This window comes from Ranitomeya imitator, chromosome 1 (assembly GCF_032444005.1).
Source record: "Ranitomeya imitator isolate aRanImi1 chromosome 1, aRanImi1.pri, whole genome shotgun sequence".
Classification (NCBI taxonomy): Eukaryota; Metazoa; Chordata; class Amphibia; order Anura; family Dendrobatidae; genus Ranitomeya; species Ranitomeya imitator.
In genome coordinates this window covers 472,182,265-472,209,406 of record NC_091282.1, presented here as the reverse complement: position 1 = coordinate 472,209,406, position 27,142 = coordinate 472,182,265, and the positions used below count along the sequence as shown (strand labels likewise).

Sequence of the window (27,142 nt, the reverse complement as noted above, 5' to 3'; positions counted from 1 at the left end):
TCGGGGACCCTAGCATACTCACCTAGGTCCCTGGATCCTCTTGCTGCTCCTCCTGGCCGCCGGCAGCAGAACATGGCGGACGCATGCCCAGTGCGCCCGCCATCTGTCTCCATCTGCCGGCCGGCAGGAGAACAGCAGTTGGGGCTAAAATTAGGGGTAGGGTTAGGGGTAGGGTTAGGGTTAGGGGTAGGGTTAGGTTAGGGTTAGGTTAGGGGTAGGGTTAGGTTAGGGTTAGGGGTAGGGTTAGGTTAGGGTTAGGGGTAGGGTTAGGGTTAGGGGTAGGGTTAGGGTTAGGTTAGGGGTAGGGTTAGGGGTAGGGTTAGGGGTAGGGTTAGGTTAGGGGTAGGGTTAGGGGTAGGGTTAGGTTAGGGGTAGGGTTAGGTTAGGGTTAGGGTTAGGTTAGGGTTAGGTTAGGGGTAGGGTTAGGGGTAGGGTTAGGGTTAGGTGTAGGGTTAGGTTAGGGGTAGGGTTAGGGTTAGGGGTAGGGTTAGGGTTAGGGGTAGGGTTAGGGGTAGGGTTAGGTTAGGGTTAGGTTAGGGGTAGGGTTAGGGGTAGGGTTAGGGGTAGGGTTAGGTTAGGGGTAGGGGTAGGGTTAGGTTAGGGGTAGGGCTAGGGTTGGGGCTAAATTTAGGGTTAGGGTTGGGGCTAAATTTAGGGTTAGGGTTGGGGCTAAACTTAGGGTTAGGCTTCTTTCACACTTACGTCGGTACGGGGCCGTCGCAATGCGTTGGCCCGACATACCGACGCATGTTGTGAAAATTGTGCACAACGTGGGCAGCAGCTGTAGTTTTTCAACACATCCGCTGCCCAATCTATGTCCTGGGGAGGAGGGGGCGGAGTTACGGCCACGCATGCGCGGTCAGAAATGGCGGATGCGACGTACAAAAAAACGTTTCATTGAACGTTTTTTTGTGCCGACGCTCCGCCAAAACACAACTGATCCAGTGCACGACGGACGCGACGTGTGGCCATCCGTCACGATCCGTGGGCAATACAAGTCTATGGGCAAAAAACGCATCCTGCGGGCACATTTGCAGGATCCGTTTCTTGTCCAAAATGACGGATTGCGACGGAATGCCAAACGACGCAAGTGTGAAAGTAGCCCTAGGGCTAGGGTTAGGGTTGGGGCTAAAGTTAGGGCTAGGGTTGCGGCTAAAGTTAGGGTTAGAGCTGGGATTAGGGTTAGGGTTTGGATTAGGGTTCGTATTAGGGTTACGCTTGGCATTAGGGTTACGCTTGGGATTAGGGTTAGGTTTGGGATTAGGGTTAAGGTTAGGGTTGTGATTAGGGGTGTATTGGGATTAGGGTTAGGTTTGAGGTTAGGGTTTAGATTAGGATTAGGGGTGTGTTGGATTTAGGGTTTTGATTAGGGTTATGGTTAGGGTTGACATTAGGGTTGTTTTGGGGTAAGGGTTGTGATTATGGTTAGGGTTAGTGATTAGGATTATGGATGAGGTTGGGATTAGGGTTAGGGGTGTGTTGGGGTTAGGGTTGGAGCTAGAATTGGGGGGTTTCCACTGTTTAGGTACATCAGGGGGTCTCCAAACACGACAGCCAATTTTGCGCTCAAAAAGTCAAATGGTGCTCCCTCCCTTCTGAGCTCTGCCGTGCGCCCAAACAGTGGGTTACCCCCACATATGGGGCATCAGCGTACTCGGGATAAATTGGACAACAACTTCTGGGGTCCAATTTCTCTTGTTACCCTTGTGAAAATAAAAACTTGGGGGCTACAAAATCTTTTTTGTGAAAAAAAATATATTTTTTATTTTCACGACTCTGCATTCTAAACTTCTGTGAAGCACTTGGGCATTCAAAGTTCTCACCACACATCTAGATAAGTTCCTTGGGGGGTCTAGTTTCCAAAATGGGGTCACTTGTGGGGGGTTACTACAGTTTAGGTACATCAGGGGCTCTGCAATCGCAACATAATGCCCACAGACCATTCTATCAAAGTCTGCATTCCAAAAAGGCGCTCCTTCCCTTCCGAGCTCTGCCGTGCGCCCAAACAGTGGTTTACCCCCACATATTGGGTATCGACGTACTCAGGAGAAATTGCACAACAACTTTTGTGGTCTAATTTCTCCTGTTACCCTTGTGAAAATAAAAATTTGTGGGCAAAAAGATCATTTTTGTAGAAAAAATGCAATTTTTTTTTTCACGGCTCTACGTTATAAACTTCTGTGAAGCACATGGGGGTTCAAAGTGCTCGCCACACATCTAGATAAGTTCCTTAAGGGGTCTAGTTTCCAAAATGGTGTCACTTGTGGGAGGTTTCCACTGTTTAGGCACATCAGGGGCTCTCCAAACGCGACATGGCGTCCAATCTCAATTCCAGCCAATTCTACATTGAAAAAGTAAAACGGCACTCCTTCTCTTCCAAGCTCTGCGGTGCGCCCTAACAGTGGTTTACCCCCACATATTGGGTATCAGCGTACTCAGGAGAAATTGCACAACAACTTTTGTGGTCTAATTTCTCCTGTTACCCTTGTGAAAATAAGAATTTGTGGGCAAAAATATCATTTTTGTGTAAACAAAAGCGATTTTTTATTTTCACGGCTCTACGTTATAAACTTCTGTGAAGCACTTGGGGGTTCAAAGTGCTCACCACACATCTAGATAAGTTCCTTAAGGGGTCTAGTTTCCAAAATGGTGTCACTTGTGGGGAGTTTCCACTGTTTAGGTACATCAGGGGCTCTCTAAATGTGACATGGTGTCCGATCTCAATTCCAGCCAATTCTGCATTGAAAAAGTCAAACGGCGCTCCTTCACTTCTAAGTTCTGCGGTGCGCCCTAACAGTGGTTTACCCCCACATATGGGGTATTGGCGTATTCAGGAGAAATTGCATAACAAAATTTATGGTTACATTTCTGTTTTTACACTTGTAACATAGTAACATAGTAACATAGTTAGTAAGGCCGAAAAAAGACATTTGTCCATCCAGTTCAGCCTATATTCCATCATAATAAATCCCCAGATCTTGTGAAAATAAAAAAAATGGTTCTGAATTAAGATGTTTGCAAAAAAAAGTTAAATGTTCATTTTTTCCTTCCACATTGTTTCAGTTCCTGTGAAGCACATAAAGGGTTAATAAACTTCTTGAATGTGGTTTTGAGAACCTTGAGGGGTGTAGTTTTTAGAATGGTGTCACACTTCATTATTTTCTATCATATAGACCCCTCAAAATGACTTCAAATGTGATGTGGTCCCTAAAAAAAAATGGTGTTGTAAAAATGAGAAATTGCTGGTCAACTTTTAACCCTTATAACTCCCTAAAAAAAAAAAATTTTGTTTCCAAAATTGTGCTGATGTAAAGTAGACATGTGGGAAATGTTATTTATTAACTATTTTTTATGACATATCTCTCTGATTTAAGGGCATAAAAATACAAAGTTTGAAAACTGCAAAATTGTAAAAATTTTCGCCATATTTCCGTTTTTTTCATAAATAATCGCAAGTAATATCGAAGAAATGTTACCACTAACATGAAGTACAATATGTCATGAAAAAATAATCTCAGAATCAGCGGGATCCGTTGAAGCGTTCCAGAGTTATAACCTCAAAGTGACAGTGGTCAGAATTGCAAAAATTGGCCTGGTCATTAAGTACCAAATTGGCTCTGTCACTAAGGGGTTAAAGCACGACCAGATAGGGATGCAACAGATATCTAGACACACAGAACTCCCAACAATCAGCTATTATCTACTTTGGTGGTGGTCAAATGTTGATAATGTGTGTAGCCAAAGCAGCTTGACTCTGAAGATTGTTCAGTGGGCACTCCTGGGTATTGTACATTATCTTCCATTCACTTGAATAGGAGATAAGGTGTAGTATCATGGAGTAGTCACTGAGCAATATACAGATCCACTAGGAGCAAATAACAGCTTGGGAACATCACAAATTTGATATGTGATTAATATGTTAGGCCTGGACAACCCTTTTAAAGGGAACCTGTCACCCCCAAAATCGAAGATGAGCTAAGCCCACTGGAATCAGAGGCTTATCTACAGCATTCTTTAATGCTGTAGATAAGCCCCCAATGTATCCTGAAAGATGAGAAAAAGAGATTAGATTATACTCACCTTGGGGAGCGGTCCGATCCAATGGGCATCGCGGTCCGGTCCGGGGCCTCCCATCTTCTTACGATGACGTCCTCTTCTTGTCTTCATGCTGCGGCTCCAGGGCAGGCGTACTTTATTTGCCCTGTTGAGGGCAGATCAAATTACTGCAGTGCGCAGGCGCGGGGAAAGGTCAGACAAAGTACGCCTGCGCCAGAGCCGCAGCGTGAAGACAAGAAGAGGACGTCATCGTAAGAAGATGGGAGGCCCCGGACCGATACGCCCATTGGACCAGGACCGCAGTGGGACCGCCCCTGAGTGAGTATAATCTAACCTCTTTTTATTCATCTTTCAGGTTACAACGGGGGCTTATCTACAGCATTGCAGAATGCTGTAGATAAGCCCCTGATGCCGGTGGGCTTAGCTCATCTTCGATTTTGGGGGTGACAGGTTCCCTTTAAATAAACTATTACAGATTAATAATACACAAAGTAATAGACTAACTTACATAAATTACAAAAAAGACACCTAGTTTATTACTATTGCTTAAGCCTTGAAGTCATGTAGTTGTTGTTTTCAATATCCATGTTGCTTTTTTATGTTGCAGAATTCTTTTATGATCATCTACTTTTTTTTGCTCATAAGTTGTGGCCACCTTCACAAAAAAACACTTAGTTTTGTCATGATTTTTCAAAATGATAGCAAATATGTTGCCATTTTTATTGCGATTGCAGGAAAAAAATGAAATTTTTGAATGCAAGCTTAAATCTTAAATTAAACCTTCTTACTCTTATGAATAACAACACCTTAAGAATGCCTGCAGGCCTTTGTCTTTCCCCCTTTCCATGTCTGTAGGGAAAAGATCCTTGTATTATTATTATTTATTATTAGAGCGCCATTTATTCCTTAGCACTTTACATGTGATGAGGGGAATACATAATAAAAACCGGTACAATAATCTTAATCAATAAAAGTCACAACTGTTACATAAGGATACAGGACCCTGCCCGCGATGGCTCACAATCTACAAGGAATGGGTGAGAATACAGTAGGCGAGGGTGGAGCTGGTTGTGCAGCGGTTTGGTCCATCGGTGGTTACTGCAGGTTGTAGGCTTGTCGGAAGAGGTGGGTCTTCAGGTTCTTTTTGAAGGTTTCCACGGTAGGGGAGAGTCTAATATGTTGGGGTAGAGAGTTCCAGAGTATGGGGGATGCGTGGGAGAAATCTTGCATGCAATTGTGGGAAGAGAAGATAAGAGGGGAGTAGAGTAGGAGATCTTGTGAGGATCAGAGGTTGCATGCAGGTAAGTACCGTGAGATTAGTTAACAGATGTATGGAGGAGACAGGTTGTGGATGGTTTTGTATGTCATGGTTAGGGTTTTGAACTGGAGTCGTTGGGTAATGGGGAGCCAGTGCAGGGATTGACAGATGGTAAAAAGGCTGGGGGACAGGTGGATTAGTCGAGCAGCAGAGTTTAGAATAGATTGGAGGGGTGTAAGAGTGTTAGAGGGGAGGCCACGGAGCAGGAGTCAAGGCGGGAGATGATGAGGGCATGGACTATGGTTTTTGCAGATTCTTGGTTGTGGAATGTATGGATCCGGGAAATATTTTTTAGTTGGAATCAGCAGGAAGTGGAAAGGGTTTGGATATGTGGCTTGAAGGAGAGATCAGTGTCAAGGATTACCCTGAGGCAGCTAGCTTATGGGACTGGGGAGAGTGGGCAGCCATTTACTTTAATGGATAGGTCTGTTGTGGGAGTCAAGTGAGATGGGGGAAAGATGATGAATTCTGTTTTGTCCATATTAAGTTTTAGAAATCTAATTTAGAAGAAGGATGAAATAGACAGACATTGTGGGATTCTGGTTAGTAGGATGATGATATCTGGCCCAGAGATGTAGATCTGTGTCTCTTCAGCATAGAGATGATGCTGAAAACCATGGGACTCTATGAGCTGTCCAAGGCCAAAGGTATAGATGGAGAAGAGCAAACCTAGGACTGAACCTTGCGGGACTCTGAATGATAGGGGCGAGGTGAGGAGGTGGTGTGCGGGTGGGAGATGCTGAAAGTCCGGTCTGTTAGGTACGACGAAATCCATGATAGGGCCAAGTCAGTGATGCCAAGAGATGAGAGGGTCTGTAATAGTAGGGAATGGTCCACTTTGTCAAAGGCAGAGGACAGGTCTAGGAGGAGGAGGACAGAGTTTTGCCACTTGGCTTTGGCAGTTAATAGGTTATTGGTGACTTTAGTTAGGGCACTTTCAGTGGAGTGATGTGGCCAGATTATAAGTGGTCGAAGAGGGATCAGGAAGAGATGTGGGAGGACAGTTCAAGATGGACGTTTTGCTCCAGTAGTTTTAAGGCATAGGGGAGAAGTGATATGAGGCGATGGCTAGATACAGAGGATGAGTCAAGGGAGGGCTTTTTGAGGATAGGTGTGTATGTTTGGAAATAAGTTTTTCATTCATTTTCTTTAATTATGGCCAACATGAAGACCAATTGCTTGATACCAACAAAAATTTTCATGTAATGGTGACCGATCTAACCACTTCCCAAGTCTTTTTAAATTTACCCCTAATCAGATTATCTTTAACATTTCTGTGCCTTTCATGTGAAATTATAGGTTTTTGAGTCACTACTTCCATTATATTCAGGTCACCATCCACCATCAATGTCTGCAAATTACCTTTCTAATGTATAGGATCATTGGACTATGATGAATCAAAAACACAAACCTCATTTCCTGATCTCTTTTATGTCTCCCCTGAAGCATTGACCTGTGACCCCTCTATGCAGACATGTTAAAGGCTGTATACTGTGAATGACTTTTATACACCAAGTCATTAGTCTATTTGATCATTCCTCAGATTGAGTTAAAATATCATTATGACTACTAATTTCTCAACTACATAATTTTCTCCATGTAGATATCTAGGTGTAGATTCGAAAATGTGCTAAATGTCAATTGTGAATTTAGTATGTTTCTTTCTGCTGCGATGCATAGGGGCAAAGTTTGTGGCAAATACATAGCAAAATCTATGTGTAACATACAGATGTAGCAGTCACTAACCTATTGGCTATAACATGCTATGGTGGTAGGTAACAAAATCTGTATGTATATTTCGTGCAGTTTTTGCTGTGTATATGGGGTGGATTAGCTGCCGACATGCTGCTAAAGATCCATGGACTATCCTCTGGTATCCTTGGTGTATGTGTTCACACAAAAACATTCTAAGCTGAGGATTTTAAACTGCAGATTTGTGTTATATATGAATTTGTTGTGGATTTTGGCACGTCTTTGCAATTTCACCCTTTGCATTGCGAAAGGTGAAATCTTCTGCTTATTAAATCCCTAGCATAAACTGACATACTGTGGATCTAAAATCTGCACCCCAGGTCATTTTTTTTTCTTCAGTGTTTAAATGAGATGTTTAAAATCTCAATACCTTGTCGGTTACTGTGATGTGCTGCAGAGATTCTGCCTTCAAACCTACACAGAAAATCCACAGGAAAGCTATAGCGTGTGGTACGCATATGTAGCACAATTGCTGCAGATGATCAGGGATTTTCTGGAGATTTTCTGGAGCAGTGACTCGCTGGTGCCTGCGAAGAAGACACTGCCCATAGAAGGGCAGATAAGGTACGGATAATGGTATGAGTGTAGGGCGCAAGCACTAGATTATGGCTCCACAGCAGCATACACAGGGTAGTGTGACGTGCATGGGAGGGGGTGGTACCATATTGAAGAATGGAGGCCGAGATTTCTTTCAGGCACCGTACACACCGAAGCCTGGAAGAAATCATTAACATAAAAGATCAAACTAAATTTCTTAACAACAAGACCAGCAACTATGAGGCAAACAGGTAAGACTATTTGATCCATTCTGTTACCTGTATGCCCATAGTAATATCTTAAAAGCATCTTAGGGTGTGACAGATTCCCTTTAATGTCCTTACTGCATTGGTTTCCAGATTTTTCTCACTAAAACTGGAATATATTTACAAAAAATGTTTTCTTAATAGTCTTCATAATAACTTTAATAGTCTAAATTTTAAACCACTTATAAATTACAAAATAAACTTTACTTATGGATTATTAATCAATCAATGCTTCTCTCCAGCTCTCTACGGTCTTTGTTATCACAACTGCAACAGTGGCATCTCTGTGCAGTCATATCAAGGCAGACAACATTACATTGCTGAGCCCAGCAAGTGAGGAGTAGGTGCATCAAGAAGGCAGACACCTCATCATGTTGATTAGTTTTTGATTGTGCCAATTTTCTTTTAATAATGGGTTATTTTTATGAGTTAAAACATTAAAATGATATTTTCAAGTTTGAAAGTTATTTCCTATCGGGTGTTTTTGGCACTCCTACAAAAATAAACGATGAATGAAGTTGCAGTGCCCATGATAGACCATCACTCTATTCACATGGGGATCCTCAGAAAGCCAGTTCTTGGGATCAGTGAGACCATGCTATAACTGCTCAAAAATATTTAAAGAACATGTAAGACTGCAGGGTCTGTATTTTGAAGGCAAAGTGAGACATGCCACAGGGTGGAAGGAATGTAATAAGAGTCAAAGGTTCTTTTGCTACATGCTGGCTTGGAGGATATGTAGATAAGAACGTAATGTACAGTGTAGAATATAAGTATTTGATACACTGCCGATTTTGCAATTTTTCCCTCCTACGAAGAAAGGAGAGGTCTGTAATTTTGATCGTAGGTACACGTCAACTGTGAGAGACAGAATCTAAAAATAAAAACCAGAAAATCACATTGTATGATTTTTAAATATTTCAATTGCATTTTATTGCAAAAAATAAGTATTTGATCACCTACCAACCAGCAAGAATTCTTTCTCTCACTGACTTGTTAGTTTTTCTTTAACCCCTTCATGACCCAGCCTATTTTGACCTTAATGACCTGGCCGTTTTTTGCAATTCTGACCAGTGTCCCTTTATGAGGTAATAACTCAGGAACGCTTCAACGGATCCTAGCGGTTCTGAGATTGTTTTTTCATGACATATTGGGCTTCATGTTAGTGGTAAAATTAGGTCAATAAATTCTGCGTTTACTTGTGATAAAAATGGAAATTTAACAAAAATTTTGAAAATTTTGCAATTTTCACATTTTGAATTTTTATTCTGTTAAACCAGAGAGTTATGTGACACAAAATAGTTAATAAATAACATTTCCCACATGTATACTTTACATCAGCACAATTTTGGAAACAAAATATTTTTTTGCTAGGAAGTTATAAGGGTTAAAATTTGACCAGCGATTTCTCATTTTTACAACGAAATTTACAAAACCATTTTTTTTAGGGACCACCTCACATTTGAAGTCAGTTTGAGGAGTGTATATGGCTGAAAATACCCAAAAGTGACACCATTCTAAAAAATGCACCCCTCAAGGTGCTCAAAACCACATTCAAGAAGTTTATTAACCCTTCAGGTGCTTCACAGCAGCAGAAGCAACATGGAATGAAAAAATGAACATTTAACTTTTTAGTCACAAAAATTATCATTTGGCAACAATTTTTTTAATTTTCCCAATGGTAAAAGGAGAAAATGAACAACGAAACTTGTCCAATTTGTCCTGAGTACGCTGATACCTCATATGTGGGGGTAAACCACTGTTTGGGCGCACGGCAGGGCTTGGAAGGTAAAGAGCGCCATTTGACTTTTTGAATGAAAAATTGGCTCCACTCTTTAGCGGACACCATGTCACGTTTGGAGAGCCCCCGTGTGCCTAAAAATTGGAGCTCCCCCACAAGTGACCCCATTTTGGAAACTAGACACCCCAAGGAACTTATCTAGATGCATAGTGAGCACTTTGAACCCCCAGGTGCTTCACAAATTGATCCGTAAAAATGAAAAAGTACTTTTTTTTCACAAAAAAATTCTTTTAGCCTCAATTTTTTCATTTTCACATGGGCAACAGGATAAATTGGATCCTAAAATTTGTTGGGCAATTTCTCCCGAGTACGCCAATACCTCATATGTGGGGGTAAACCACTGTTTGGGCATACGGCAGGGCTCGGAAGGGAAGGCGCGCCATTTGACTTTTTGAATGGAAAATTAGCTCCAATTGTTAGCGGACACCATGTCGCATTTGGAGAGCCCCTGTGTGCCTAAACATTGGAGCTCCCCCACAAGTGACCCCATTTGGGAAACTAGACCCCCCAAGAAACTTATCTAGATGCATATTGAGCACTTTAAACCCCCAGGTGCTTCACAGAAGTTTATAACGCAGAGCCATGAAAATAAAAAATAATTTTTCTTTCCTCAAAAATGATTTTTTAGCCTGGAATTTCCTATTTTGCCAAGGGTAATAGGAGAAATTGGACCACAAATTGTGTTGTCCAGTTTGTCCTGAGTACGCTGATACCCCATATGTAGGGGTAAACCACTGTTTGGGCACACGGCAGGGCTCGGAAGGGAAGGCACGCCATTTGGCTTTGTAAATGGAAAATTAGCTCCAATCATTAGCGGACACCATGTCACGTTTGGAGAGCCCCTGTGTGCCTAAACATTGGAGATCCCCCACAAATGACCCCATTTTGGAAACTAGACCCCCCAAAGGAACTAATCTAGATGTGTGGTGAGGACTTTGAACCCCCAAGTGCTTCACAGAAGTTTATAACGCAGAGCCATGAAAAAAAAATATATATATTTTCTCAAAAATCTTTTAGCCTGCAATTTTTTATTTTCCCAAGGGTAACAGGAGAAATGTGACCCCAAACGTTGTTGTCCAATTTCTCCTGAGTACGGTGATACCCCATATGTGGGGGAAAACTACTGTTTGGGCACATGCCGGGGCTCGGAAGTGAAGTAGTGACATTTTGAAATGCATACTTTGATGGAATGCTCTGCGGGCGTCACGTTGCGTTTGCAGAGCTCCTGATGTGGCTAAACAGTAGAAACCCCCCACAAGTGCCCCCATTTTGGAAACTAGACCCCGAAAGGAACTTATCTAGATGTGTGGTGAGCACTTTGAACCCCCAAGTGCTTCACAGAAGTTTATAATGCAGAGCCGTGAAAATAATAAATACGTTTTCTTTGCTCAAAAATAATTATTTAGCCCAGAATTTTTTATTTTCCCAAGAGTTACAGGAGATATTGGACCCCAAAAGTTGTTGTCCCATTTCTCCTGAGTACGCTGATACCCCATGTGTAGGGGTAAACCACTGTTTGGGCACACGTCGGGGCTCAGAAGGGAAGTAGTGACTAGTGTTGAGCATTCCGATACCGCAAGTATCGGGTATCGGCCGATACTTGCGGTATCGGAATTCCGATACCGAGATCCGATATTTTTGTGATATCGGGTATCGGTATCGAATCAATAGGGATGTGTAAAATAAAGAATTAAAATAAAAAATATTGATATGCTCACCTCTCCGGCGGCCCCTGGACTTCACACTGCTAACCGGGAGACTTCTTTGTTTAAAAAGCGCGCCTTTCGGACCTGTGAATGACGTCCCGGCTTCTGATTGGTCGCGTGCCGCCCATGTGACCGGCACGCGACCAATCAGAGGCCGCGACGTCATTCGCAGGTCCTCAATTCCTAGAATTAGCAGTTTTGTGAATGAGAATGACGTCGTGGCTTCTGATTGGCCGCGTGCCGGTCACATGGGCGGCACGCGGCCAATCAGAAGCCGCGACGTCATTCTCATTCACAAAACTGCTAATTCTAGGAATTGAGGACCTGCGAATGACGTCGCGGCCTCTGATTGGTCGCGTGCCGGTCACATGGGCGGCACGCGACCAATCAGAAGCCGGGACGTCATTCACAGGTCCGAAAGGCGCGCTTTTTAAACAAAGAAGCCTCCCGGTTAGCAGCGTGAAGTCCAGGGGCCGCCGGAGAGGTGAACATATCAATATTTTTTATTTTAATTCTTTATTTTACACATCCCTATGGATCCCAGGGCCTGAAGGAGAGTTTCCTCTCCTTCAGACCCTGGGAACCATGAGAATACCTTCCGATACTTGATGTCCCATTGACTTGTATTGGTATCGGATATCGGTATCGGCGATATCCGATATTTTTCGGGTATCGGCCGATACTATCCGATACCGATACTTTCAAGTATCGGACGGTATCGCTCAACACTAGTAGTGACTTTTGAAATGCAGACTTTGATGGAATGGTCTGCGGGCATCACGTTGCGTTTGCAGAGCCCCTGGTGTGCCTAAACAGTAGAAACCCCCCACAAGTGACCCCACTTTAGAAACTAGACCCCCCAAGGAACTTATCTAGATATGTGGTGAGCACTTTGAACCCCCAAGTGCTTCACAGACGTTTACAATGCAGAGCCGTGAAAATAAAAAATCATTTTTCTTTCCTCAAAAATGATGTTTTAGCAAGCAATTTTTTATTTTCACAAGGGTAACAGGAGAAATTGGACCCCAGTAATTGTTGCGCAGTTTGTCCTGAGTACACTGATACCCCATTTGTGGGGGTAAACCACTAATTGGGCACACGTCAGGGCTCGGAATTGAGGGAGCACCATTTGACTTTTTGAATACAAGATAGGCTGGAATCAATGGTGGTGCCATGTTGCGTTTGGAGACCCCTGATGTGCCTAAACAGTGGAAACCCCTCAATTCTACCTCCAACACTAACCCCAACACACCCCTAACCCTAATCCCAACTGTAGCCATAACCCTAATCACAACCCTAACCACAACCCTTATTCCAACCCTAACCCTAAGGCTATGTGCCCACGTTGCGGATTCGTCTGAGATTTTTCCGCACCATTTTTGAAAAATCCGCGGGTAAAAGGCACTGCGTTTTACCTGCAGATTTACCACGGATTTCCATTGTTTTTTGTGCAGATTTCACCTGTGGATTCCTATTGATGAGCAGGTGTAAAACGCTGCGGAATCCGCACAAAGAATTGACATGCTGCGGAAAATACAAAGCAGCGTTTCCGCGCTGTATTTTCCGCACCATGGGCACAGCGGATTTGGTTTTACATAGGTTTACATGGTACTGTAAACCTGATGGAACACTGCAGCGAATCCGCAGCGGCCAATCCGCTGCGGATCCGCAGCCAAATCCGCACTGTGTGCACATAGCCTAATTCTAAAGGTATGTGCACACGCTGCGGAAAATGTTGCGGATCCGCAGCAGTTTCCTATGAGTTTACAGTTCAATGTAAACCTATGGGAAACAAAAATCGCTGTACACATGCTGCGGAAAAACTGCACGGAAACGCAGGGGTTTACATTCCGCAGCATGTCACTTCTTTCTGCGGATTCCGCAGCGGTTTTACAACTGCTCCAATAGAAAATCGCAGTTGTAAAACTGCAGTGAAATGTGCAGAAAAACCGCGGTAAATCCGCCATAAATCCGCAGCGGTTTAGCACCCCCCCTGGGCTAAACTACCACTCCCCCTGTCCCTGCAGATCGGGTGAAATTGTAGATAACCCTTTCACCTGATCTGCAGGAACGCGATCTTTCCATGACGCCACAGGTATCACAGGTCGGATTGGCACCGACTTTCATGACACCTACGTGGCGTCAAAGGTCGGGAAGGGGTTAAAAAGTCCTCCTACTCTGAACTCATTACGTTTATTAATTGTAACTGTTTGAACTCATTACCTGTATAAAAGACAACAGTCCACTCACTCAATCAAGCACACTCCAATCTATCCACAATGGGCAAGACCAAAGAGCTATCTAAGGGCACCAGAGACAAAATCTGGGATGGGCTACAGGACAATAGGCAAGTAGCTTGGTGAGAAGGCAACAACTGTTGGAGTAATTAATAGAAAATGGAAGAAACACAAGATGACTGTCAATCTTCCTTGAACTGGGGCTCCATGCATGATTTTGCCTCGTGGGTTAAGAGTGCTTCTGTGAAAGGTCAGCAATCAGTTCAGAACTACATGGGATGACCAGGTCAATGGCCAGAAGAGAGCTGGGACAACAGTTTCAAACATTACCTTTAGTAACATACTGTGCCGTCATGGATTAAAATCCTGTAGGGCATTCAAAATCCACCTACTCACACCAGCAAATGTCCAGGCCCATTTGAAGTTTGACAAAAAACATTTGGATGATCCAGAGGAGGCATGGGAGAAGGTCATGTGTTCAGATGATACCAAAATAGAATTTTTTTTGTATCAATTGCACTTGCCATGTTTGGAGAAAGGATGAGTACAAACCCAAGAACACCATCTCAACTGTAAAGCATGGTAGGGGAAACATTATACTTTTGGAGGTGCTTTCTGAAAAGTGAGCAGGATGATTGCCCTATATTGAAGGGAGGATTGATGGGTCCTATATCGTGCATTTGTGGCCAACAACCTCCCTTCCTCTGTAAGAGCATTGAAAATCGGTCGTGGCTTTGTCTTCCAGCATGACAATGACCCATAACACACAGCCAGTTAAGTTAAATTCACACAATATGATTTTCTGTTTTTTTATTTTTAGATTCTGTCTCTCACAGTTGAAGTGTACCCATGATAAAAATTACAGACATATCCATTCTTTGTAGGTGGGAAAACTTGTAAAATCGGCAGTGTATCAAATATTTATTTTCCCCACTGTAGATCTTTTATTTTCTTCAATTACATAAGCTTTTCCATTAATCAGAACAAATGCTATGGAGAATACATAGAACTAATGATACATAGCAAATTTTCATTAATCATAATAATAATTTCTCTAAAATAGGAATTCTGGCTACTCAGTTGATTTTCCATTCTCTAAGGACAGTGTTGAGAACATAGAAAGAATAATTTCACCAAATAAAGCTGGATATGGATTAGGGGAAATGACCAGCCAAAAAAATCCATGTTCAGAATAATCATTCTTGTTGAAATAAATGACCTAAAAATATAGTTGCTGAGGCAAGAAAAAACAGTTGTGTAAAACAATGTCCATCCCAGAAACGTCATGCTGAACTTTTTAGGGCTAATACATACAGAAAACATTTGAAATCATTTATTCAAGATCTGTAGCTTTAGTAGCTTGAACTAGAGAAATTTTAGGATATTCCCCCCAAAATTGGAATTTTAAAGTTTGAAAGCAAAACAATGTTTATTAAGTTTACACTAATTTCAAAGCCCACCTTCTTGTATATACTAAAGTACTAAACGCTGTATATTAGTAGTTGTTTGGTTATTAAATTGAGTCAATTGATGTTCCGTCCCAGAATGGCTTGGATAGTACATTTAAACAGGCTTGCCAACAGCATAGCCAGGAGGATTGAACCAGAATGATGATTGTTAAACAGATGAAACACTTATGTGAGCTTGTATACTAGCATTGGATAATATCCGAAACCTTTTTTTATTCCAAAAGCCCCATCGCCAGATTCGAATTTCAGAGATACAAAGTGACACTAATTGCAGTCCGTGCATTTACATGCCAGCAACTCCAATGTGATTAAATTCACAGAGAACAGTACAACTGCACCATGCAGCCATTTGGAATGCACTTTAAAGCGTGTACACGCTGATAAAAGTTTACTCGGCTTCACATTGTACTTCCCATAAAAAAACACTGTGATCTTCACAAAATAGCGAGAACAGAGAAATTCATTAGTAAGCGATTCAACGCATTTAGGGATAAATAATGAACTCCATGCTCCAGAAACTCAGATTAATCAAAACGTTGATAAACAAATAAAGTATAATAATGAATTAACAGACAGTAAAACATTGTCTACGTCTCCAAATTATGGAAATGCCATCAATATTCTATATTTTTTTTAAAAAAAGATGAAAGTATGAAAATAAGAGGCGGAATATAACCATTTGCAGCACAGGGCGATTTGTTAGAGTTGACTTTAATATTAAATGTAAATGCCCTGTTAAGATTTATATAATGATATAATCTCCATAAAATGTACATTGTATTTTATACTGCACCAATCCAGAGAGGCATTTTCATTTATTTTCCAGAGGTTTTTGTTGCTACATTAGATAAGAGTGTCTGTTGTATGGATGATATTCTCAATTACCAAGTCATCGGATTAAGCTTTGGGTATACAATAGATCCAGATCTCAACTGTAACATTTTTAGGATTGTGAATTCAGGTCTGACTGCAAGCCCATATTCAGATGTTTATTTTTTCTCATATGTGAAAATGTGATTAATTTTAATCAGTGCTTGGAATTCATATTTCACCATTGTTTGCAATGAACGGCATGAGGATGCACCTAGCATGCCATCATTGAGCAAGTTTTTCAAGGACCCATAGATTTGCATTGGTGGGTTGATCTACGGGTAGGTGCACACGTTCAGGATTTTTTGCGTTTTTTTTGCGTTTTTTTGCTATAAAAACTTGATAAAAATGCGAAAAAAACGCTTACATATGCCTCCCATTATTTTCAGTGCATTCTGTATTTCTTGCGCAAATGTTGCATTTTTTTCCGCGAAAAAATCGCATCGCAGAAAAAAAAGCAACATGTTCAATAAATTTGCGGAATTGCAGGGATTCCGCACACCTAGGAATGCATTGATCTGCATACTTGTACAAAAAAAGAGAGAAAAGAAGCGCAATAAATGTGCACACTCAGCTGTTATTTAGAAAATGTGAACAATGCTTTATTGAGGTGGAAAAACACAGTGCCTATACATATAAAAACATTTAAAACAGCATGTAAAACATACCCAAACATATCACTACCGTACCCTCTGGATAAAGGAGTACGGTCAAAAAGCAGACCCCATAGGGAGAAATAATCCCTCAAGACTAGATGGTGACTAGATTTATTAAAATATTTTTTAATAAATGGTGCACACAAAATGCTGTAGGGCATGAAAATCAAGGCTTCCCAATGGTAAAAGATATGATGAAATAAAGCGCTGTCACAGCTGATGTTGGATTCACTAGATGGAAGCTAAGTTGACTCAGTGAGTAAAGCAAGAGCTATACAAAGCTGTGACAGTGCTGGGAATTGCCCCGCCACAATGCCTACAGCATATCATGTGCACAATGCTAGCAGCACAATAACAAAATAACAAAATGACAGCGTAAATAATAATGCTCACTAGTCTGAATGGGGCCCACTGGCTCCCAAGACTAAATGGTGAGTGTATAAGGAAAAAAACAAAAAAAAAACGTTGTAATAGACAGTGCACACAAAATGCTGCAAGGCATAAGGATCAGGGCTTTCCAATAGAGAAAATATAATAAAATAACACACTGCCACAGCTAGTAGATGATTCACTGAATGGAGGCTCAGCTGACTAAACAATGAAGCTGAAGTTTTAACAAAGCTGTGACACTGCTGGGAATAGCCCCGCCAGAGTGCCTGCAGCACACCGTGTGCACAATGCTAGCAGCACATTAACATAATGACAGCATAAATGGTGATACTCACTAGTCTGTATGGGGCTCACTGGCTCCCTACGCGTATCGCTACTCACGGTAGCTTCGTCAGGGGAAGACTTTCCCTGACGAAGCTACCGTGAGTAGCGATACTGGCGGGGCTATTCCCAGCAGTGTCACAGCTTTGTTAAAACTTCAGCTTCATTGTTTAGTCAGCTGAGCCTCCATTCAGTGAATCATCTACTAGCTGTGGCAGTGTGTTATTTTATTATATTTTCTCTATTGGAAAGCCCTGATCCTTATGCCTTGCAGCATTTTGTGTGCACTGTCTATTACAACGTTTTTTTTTTGTTTTTTTCCTTATACACTCACCATTTAGTCTTGGGAGCCAGTGGGCCCCATTCAGACTAGTGAGCATTATTATTTACGCTGTCATTTTGTTATTTTGTTATTGTGCTGCTAGCATTGTGCACACGATATGCTGTAGGCATTGTGGCGGGGCAATTCCCAGCAGTGTCACAGCTTTGTATAGCTCTTGCTTTACTCACTGAGTCAACTTAGCTTCCATCTAGTGAATCCAACACCAGCTGTGACAGCGCTTTATTTCATCATATCTTTTACCATTGGGAAGCCTTGATTTTCATGCCCTACAGCATTTTGTGTGCACCATTTATTAAAAAATATTTTCTATATACTCACCATCTAGTCTTGAGGGATTATTTCTCCCTATGGGGTCTGCTTTTTGACCGTACTCCTTTATCCAGAGGGTACGGTAGTGATATGTTTGGGTATGTTTTTACATGCTGTTTTAAATGTTTTTATATGTATAGGCACTGTGTTTTTCCGCCTCAATAAAGCATTGTTCACATTTTCTAAATAACAGCTGAGTGTGCACATTTATTGCTCTTCTTTTCTCTCTTTTTTTGTACAAGTATTTATCAGCGCATACGTAGCACCTGGCATCTATCATAGACGTTATTTCAGTGGTGCCCGCTCACATATTCTTTTTTTCGGTTGATCTGCATACTTCCCGCATGGCGCTATGCACACCATGCGGGAAGTAAGCAGATCATGTGCGGTTGGTACCCAGGGTGGAGGAGAGGAGACTCTCCTCCACGGACTGGGCACCATATAATTGGTAAAAAAAAAGAATTAAAATAAAAAATAGTGATATACTCACCCTCTGATGGCCCCGGAGTGTTCCCGCCTCTCATCGGTGCATGCTCTCTTTTCCGTTCCTATAGATGCTCTGAGTGAAGGGCCTGCGATGATGTCGCGGTCATGTGACCGTGACGTCGCGGTCATGTGACCATGACGTCATTGCAGGTCCTACACACATAGCAACAGCTGAGGAGATCGGGGGCCATCAGAGGGTGAGTATAACCTTTTTTTAATTTTTTTATTATTTTTAACATTATATCTTTTTAGTATTGATGCTGCATAGGCAGCATCTATAGTAAAAAGTTGGTCACACTTGTCACGCACTAACAAGTGTGACCAACCTGTCAGTCAGTTTTCCAAGCGATGCTACAGATCGCTTGGAAAACTTTAGCATTCTGCAAGCTAATTACGCTTGCAAAATGCTAAAAAAAAACGCGGAAAAAACGGGAAAAAAACACGAAAAGAAGCATGCGGATTTCTTGCAGAAAATTTCCGGTTTTCTTCAGGAAATTTCTGCAAGAAATCCTGACGTGTGCACATAGCCTACAAGTCAAACTAAAAATGGACATATATCTGTGTGTCATTTTTATTTGCAGACATTTGGTCCACAAAAATATGGACATGTGAACAGCCCCTTAAATGATAATGGGTACATGTTTGTTCTATCACTCAAGAACACAGGGAGAAAATGGACATGAAAAATGGACATCAAGATCTGGAAATGGCATTTAAAGATAAAAAACAAATATAGAGCAAAGAAAATTGTTTTTACTATATCTTATATATCCGCTAATAAAACTGACTATTCTAATGCTGGATACAGATGCAGAGATTTATTGGCCAGTCAGACAAATAGCATTATTTTTTGTCAATTGTCATCGAAGGAAACAATACAATGTTTAAACTAAGACCCTTGGTTATTACATTTATGCCTGAACAGACCACCTCAGCTCTGCAACCATAGAGAGACAAAGAAACACATAAGAAAAAAAACATAAGAATACCAACAGCTCACCACACCTGCAATAGGTTCATCCAAGGTGCTCGGCAGCTTGAGCATAGCTTGTCAATATATTTAAGCAACAGGAAAGCCAGCACTCCTTCCTTCTTGAGAAAACTCTGTATTTATTGTATCTTTATTCTGTATGTACTAAAACCAAAAACCAATGGACACAGGTCATCAAACATCTGACGCGTTTCGTAAGAAACTTCCTTTTTCAGCTATTCATAGCTGAATATGCGTCAGATGTTTGAGAATCTGAGTTCAGTGGTTTTACCAAATATGGAATAAAGATACATTACAACTGAGTTTTCTCAAGAAGTATGGAGTGTTGGCTTTTCTCTAAGAAATAATAAGAAAAACCAGTAAGATTTGTCTTAATGCGGCGGCGTCTAAAAATCACTAAAATTGACAAATCTCCGGGCCCGGATGGGATACACCCTCGAGTACTGCAGGAATTAAGTACAGTCATTGATAGACCATTATTTTTAATCTTTAAAGACTCCATAATAACAGGGTTTGTGCCACAGGACTGGCGTATAGCAAATGTGGTGCCAATATTCAAAAAGGGAACAAAAACTGAACTCGGAAACTATAGGCCAGTAAGCTTAACCTCTACTGTGGGTAAAATCCTGGAGGGCATTCTAAGGGACGCTATACTGGAGTATCTGAAGAGGAATAACCTCATGACCCAGTATCAGCACGGGTTTACTAGGGACCGTTCATGTCAGACTAATTTGATCAGTTTCTATGAAGAGGTAAGTTCCGGATTGGACCAAGGGAACCCAGTGGATGTAGTGTATATGGACTTTTCAAAAGCTTTTGATACGGTGCCACACAAAAGGTTGATACATAAAATGAGAATAATGGGGATAGGGGAATATATGTGCAAGTGGGTTGAGAGCTGGCTCAGGGATAGGAAACAAAGGGTGGTTATTAATGGAGCACACTCGGACTGGGTAGCGGTTAGCAGTGGGGTACCACAGGGGTCAGTATTGGGCCCTCTTCTTTTTAACATATTTATTAATGACCTTGTAGGGGGCATTCAGAGTAGAATTTCAATATTTGCAGATGACACTAAACTCTGCAGGGTAATCAATACAGAGGAGGACAATTTTATACTACAGGATGATTTATGTAAACTAGAAGCTTGGGCTGATAAATGGCAAATGAGCTTTAATGGGGATAAATGTAAGGTCATGCACTTGGGTAGAAGTAATAAGATGTATAATTATGTGCTTAATTCTAAAACTCTGGGCAAAACCGTCAATGAAAAAGACCTGGGTGTATGGGTGGATGACAAACTTAAATTCAGTGGCCAGTGTCAGGCAGCTGCTACAAAGGCAAATAAAATAATGGGATGCATTAAAAGAGGCATAGATGCTCATGAGGAGAATATAATTTTACCTCTATACAAGTCACTAGTTCGACCACACTTAGAATACTGTGCACAGTTCTGGTCTCCGGTGTATAAGAAAGACATAGCTGAACTGGAGCGGGTGCAGAGAAGAGCGACCAAGGTTATTAGAGGACTGGGGGGTCTGCAATACCAAGATAGGTTATTACACTTGGGGCTATTTAGTTTGGAAAAACGAAGACTAAGGGGTGATCTCATTTTAATGTATAAATATATGAGGGGACAGTACAAAGACCTTTCTGATGATCTTTTTAATCATAGACCTGAAACAGGGACAAGGGGGCATCCTCTGCGGTTGGAGGAAAAAAGGTTTAAGCATAATAACAGACATGGATTCTTTACTGTAAGAGCAGTGAGACTATGGAACTCTCTGCCATGTGATGTTGTAATGAGTGATTCGTTACTTAAATTTAAGAGGGGACTGGATACCTTTCTGGAAAAGTATAATGTTACAGGGTATATACACTAGATTCCTTGATAGGGCGTTGATCCAGGGAACTAGTCTGATTGCCGTATGTGGAGTCGGGAAGGAATTTTTTTCCCCAATGTGGAGCTTACTCTTTGCACATGGGGTTTTTTTGCCTTCCTCTGGATCAACATGTTAGGGCATGTTAGGTTAGGCTATGGGTTGAACTAGATGGACATATAGTCTTCCTTCAACCTTAATAACTATGTAACTATGTAACTATGTAACTTAATACGATATTTGAAAGTAGCCTCCTATTTTATACATTAAAGCACCAAAAAAATTGCAATGTTAGAGACCTATTCCCAAGCAAATCTTCTTCAATTATTGATGATTCAGTAATATAACTATTTATTAAGCTAGCCATAGATATTAGATGACTGTCAACTGAATGGTGCTTCGGCAGGTAATTCGGTCAACAGTCATCTCAGTCAACTCTCCGAAACACAGGAGCCTTTAGTGTAGTTGTCATATGGTCTGTACCACCGTTAACGGCTCATGTGCAGATGGGGTGTCTTACTATACCAAGAACATAATCTGATATCTGTGTGATCTAATATCTGATGTGTGCAGAAGTGCCTTCTGACATACATAAGGCCGTGGGGCATGCTACAATTTCTTATGTGCCAGATTCAACACCACCGGAGGTAATCAGAGAACAGAAAAAGCCCCATGTATATCTATGAAAGTCATATTACCAAACGCGGCAGTAATACAGCTGTGTGTATGCACCCTTCATAAGCAGGAACAGCAAACGAAATCACTGCTTTATTATAGAATCCATAGTGGGAAAAATAGGTTACTTGATTGACAACTAGGCCATTAAAACATATACAATCTGTTGTATCTTGTTATTTTTGTATGTTGTTATACTGGAGCCTCATAGTATTATTACAGAATATATTCACAGACCATACAAATGAAATACCTTGCCACATTTCAGGCAAAGTGCAACTTAATGATCACTTTACAACCTTTTCTCTAGGTTACTTACTAATATAAATGAAATTGGCAAATCTTGTAAATTCCTGTTTCACTGGCGACTGACTTAAGATGAAGAATATATCCTGCATCCAAATAACAGAATTTAAGCATAATTATAAAAAAAACACCCACCTAGTCTATGAGGAATGTGAAGATCTTCCTGTAAATCGCCCAGTTCAGCCAGCATAAACAACCTGGAAAGGCAAACAATAAAAAACACATAAACAAGTCATAATATACAACACGAACAATATACCACCACATAAAGCATATGTCAAAACTGCCATCTAATTAAGACACAAACCCAAGTGTCATATCCAGCCTAATTTATTGATCTGTGGCCAAGATTTTATACATTTATAGGTAGAAGTCTGTCAATTCTTCTGAGCGTTCATATGAACGAAAGTCAATGAACCAAAAAATTAACAGTAATTAATAAAAGACTGTTGTTCACCTACTGTGCCCAGAAATAAAGCCGCTGTCATGTCAGTTGCTAATTGTACTTATTCATGGGTGAGTTCACCCCACCTGTGGTGTCAAGTATCACTGATCCGCACGATAAATACATTCACTGTATTTTTAGAAGCCATCTCATGGTGGATGATCTGTTCTGTCTATCAGGTGTTGGCTAAAAATACTATATGAGCAGATGATAGGTTCATTCTATGGATTAACGAAACCTATTCTGAGAGCTGCAAACACGGCTCGTTGAACATGGCGTAAACTACATCCCACCTATTTTGCGCTTGTCTTGTGCTGTATTGATCGCTTCTTGCTAATCATTCCTAAATATTTTATCGGCATTTAGTAGAACATTGCGCTTTCGTCCTACCTGTCAGTGGATTTAACAAATTTGCATATGCATTTCCATATACTGCTCGCTTAGGAGTAAGCTGCGGATGAATGTGAAGATTTTTAGAATCTGGTATTTATAATATATCTTACGAGAGAACGATTCCTGAGACTATGGCCTGCAGCTAAAAAGCCTTTGTATCCAAGCTATAGAGGATGATCAAAGCACTGCATATGGATATGGTGTTGTGTGAAATGGGCTTAGTATGCCTGTCACATGTACGGTGTCTGAAAGCGGTGCCTGGAATACTGGCGAATGCAAATGCAGGCTCACAGATGAGTTTTTTTTCCCCATATTTAATTTCCCCTTTCCATGTATTAAGTTCGATAACATTTCTAGCCGTCCGTAATGTGGTATTTCGAAATGAGACATTAATTCTCATGCTCTTAGCACATTTTGATTAGAGAGAGCGCCTCCATTGTTAAGATGTATGTCTTCGAGATGTTAGATTAATAAAGCCTAATGCACTATTGCTACGAAGGATGGTTAGCCGGCAATAACAGCTCTGTAAGCATAATGACCTAATGAAGGAGGTAATTAATGGTATATTTTCTCTTACTCTCAAAGGGTGTTTGTCTAAACAGTGGTTGGAAGAATAAGTGCTTCTTCCTGTCAGCCATGATTACAGATCCACTTAGAATTCACTAACATCTATGTCTTAAAAATATGTTTCCGAGAATTTCGTGAGAGCCTTGATAAGACACATTTGGTTTTCTGCTACTTAGGAGCTCAGCTGATATTACAGAAATTATAAATTGTAGATTGGTCAGGATGATTGGGCCGAGCACTGTGTCAGATAATTCTTTCTTTTATGATTATTTATTTATCTCTTATAGAGCACCATCATATTACAAATATCACTGTTTCCATTAGCGCTCAGAATCTACATTTCATATTAGTATGATTTTGGACCGTAATTTTCATATTATGCACAAATGTGTCTTCACGTGATGGGACACCATTATGAAAACTGTCTAAAAAAAACCCTGTCTTGGTTGCCCATAGCAAACAATCGCAGCACAGCTTTCATTATTCAAGCAATTTTACACCTAGATTTATGACTCACTACATGAACAAAACTCACACCTCCAACAGATGGACTCCAGGTAACTTAGAAAATATTCCCACCGCCTCTCCATTTGTAGCAAAAACTCTAATTTGATTTCCTTGGCTTATGTTTAGGAGGCATCACCCCTTCCACCTCACGGACAAAGGTCTTGTTATAATAACCCTTAAAAACCTTGTGCTCTTGTCTCAGTAATTTATTTGTAATCCTGCCTGAAGAAGGAGCTTCTCTGAAACCTTGCAAATACATTTTTTCTTGCAGGCCAACAAAGGCATTACTAATAGAATAATTTTGTCACTTTAGGAAATAAATGTATTTACATAGATTTTTCTGGCTAACAAGGTACTACAATATAACTTTTTATTGTACATCATTATCAAGCACAGAACATGAAATGAAAGCTGTTCTCTAGCTTCAGCTCACCTATTGCCCTAAAATCATATTTATGCATTTTACTCACTTAAATAGTACCATTAATTCCACAGGACTTTGCAGAGATCACCACTGTCCCCATCGGGTCACACAATTTAAATTCCTAATCAGTATGACCTTGGAGTGTGGGAGGAAACCAGAGAACACAAAGGAAACCTAAGCAAACAAGGGGAGAAGATACAAACTCCTTACTGATGTTTTCCTTGGAGGGATTTGAACCCAGGAGGACCCCAACGATGCAATGCTACAGTGCTAAATTCTGAGACAATATTTATCATGCTTTTCTATCCTAAACAGACATACGCTTTCTTTTTTTATGTTTGGACATTGAATATGTTAAACCACCATCTAATTTGTTGCCGAAACTATTTTATCACGTTATAATAGCAGGATTTCTGAACCATCCGGTTTATTGCAATGTATCTCTTATCTCTACCCTCTAAAGGTACCGTCACATTAAGCGACGCTGCAGCGACATAGGCAACGATGCCGATCGCTACAGCGTCGCTGTTTCGTCGTTGTGTGGTCGCTGGAGAGCTGTCACACAGACAGCTCTCCAGCGACCAACGATGCTGAAGTCCCCTGGTAACCAGGGTAAACATCGGGTTACTAAGCACAGGGCTGTGCTTAGTAACCCGATGTTTACACTGGTTACCATTGTAAATGTAAAAAAACAAACACTACATACTTACATTCCGGTGTCTGTCCCCTGGCCTCAGCTTTCCTGCACTGTGTCATCGCCGGCCGGCCGTAAAGCAGAGCGGTGACGTCACCGCTGTGCTTTATGGCCGGCCGGCGCTCACAGTCAGTGCGGGAAGCTGAGGCCGGGGGACAGACACCGGAATGTAAGTATGTACTGTTTGTTTTTTTTTACATTTACACTGGTAACCAGGGTAAATATCGGGTTACTAAGTGCGGCCCTGCGCTTAGTAACCCAATGTTTACCCTGGTTACCAGTGAAGACATCGCTGAATCGGCATCACGCACGCTGATTCAGCGATGTCTGCGGGAGATCCAGCGACGAAATAAAGTTCTGGCCTTTCTGCTCCGACCAACGATGTCACAGCAGGATCCAGATCGCTGCTGTGTGTCAATCACAAAGATATCGCTATCCAACTTCACGGATCGCTAGCGATATCGTTGTAAAGTTGTTCAGTGTGAAGGTACCTTAAATCTCAAGAGGTAACAGTTATTCCAAGAGCCATAACTTTTTTCATTTATATAACCATATAATATTTTTTTCTCGACAAGTGGAAGTTTTTAATTATACCACTTACCATATTTTGCAGACTATATGACGCACTAGACCATAAGACGCACCCCAAAATTTTAAGAAAAAAATACTGTTTTAAAGTGAATCCACCCCCTGGGATGTTTTAAGCTATCATTGTGGGCATACAGGTGACATAATTGTTAAAATAGTCCTTCCTGCATGCCTCATATCTGCGGTCTAATTTTTGAGAAATTGAGTTTTAATCTTTTATATTAATGATTAAAACCTTTGCTTCCTGTCTTTATTATCACACAACTGTCCCTCCCATGCACGTCACATTGCCCTGTGACATACAGTTATGGCGCCTGCGTCCTTCATTTGCTCTATTATCCATACCTTATCCGAGCTTCAATGGGTAGTGTCCTCTTCCTTCTTCTGCGCAGGTGTCGGCGAGTCACTGCACAGTACCATGGAACAGTTTTTGCTGAACTTTGTCATAAAACTGTTTGAAATGTCGTAAAATATTTGCACAACTTATAGTTCCACAAAAATATGGCAACTTTTGATGTGTTTACTCTAGTAATGGCCAGATCTACAAACATTTTGAAAACTGGGAAAATGAAAATTCATCAGTAGGATCAACCCTTCTAAGCAGTCTATATGGGCATGTAGGTCACGGAAATTTGAATAAAATAAAGCCTTAATATCTGCGATTCAATGTCTTATTCCAGAGAAATCCAGTTTTCTTAAAATATAAATTAGTTGTTAAGCTCTATGAGCTGGAAAAAGATCTCTCTGAGAATCAGAGAATCATTATTTAAATGAATAGGAGCGCTACCCGTGTGAGATATTTAATGACTGACAGTTTGCTCTCCTTATCTACATATCTCACACTAGCAACTACCTCTTTCGTTCACAATAAGATCTAGGCAAATTCCCAGGTAGATGCATGTCCAGCCATTAGATTTTAAAAGGTCATTTATATTAAGGAAAATGTGGAATACACGTATCATTTAATTCAATGTTCTATGATCTACATGTCCATATAGAAAGGTTTAGGAGGGTTGACCCATTGACAGTTTCCCTTTAACTGGAAGTGATTGTGACTCATTGTGTATGACATATCATCATTTTCTAAAGAAAAAGATGACAGTTGAAAATGCACCAAATTAATTAACAGGCACACAGTTCTTAAAGGGCTATTTTCAA

General features: G+C 41.0%; 1 protein-coding gene across 2 annotated transcripts in view; it reads right to left on the bottom strand.

Annotated features, from left to right (window-relative positions):
- LINGO2 (leucine rich repeat and Ig domain containing 2) overlaps positions 1-27,142 on the bottom strand; it is a 2,506,396-nt gene that overhangs the window by 541,047 nt on the left and 1,938,207 nt on the right. For both annotated transcript variants that reach the window (XM_069765264.1, XM_069765275.1), the window contains exon 7: positions 22,502-22,563. The gene's annotated coding sequence lies outside the window, so the exon portion shown is untranslated. The remainder of the gene's footprint in view (positions 1-22,501; positions 22,564-27,142) is intronic.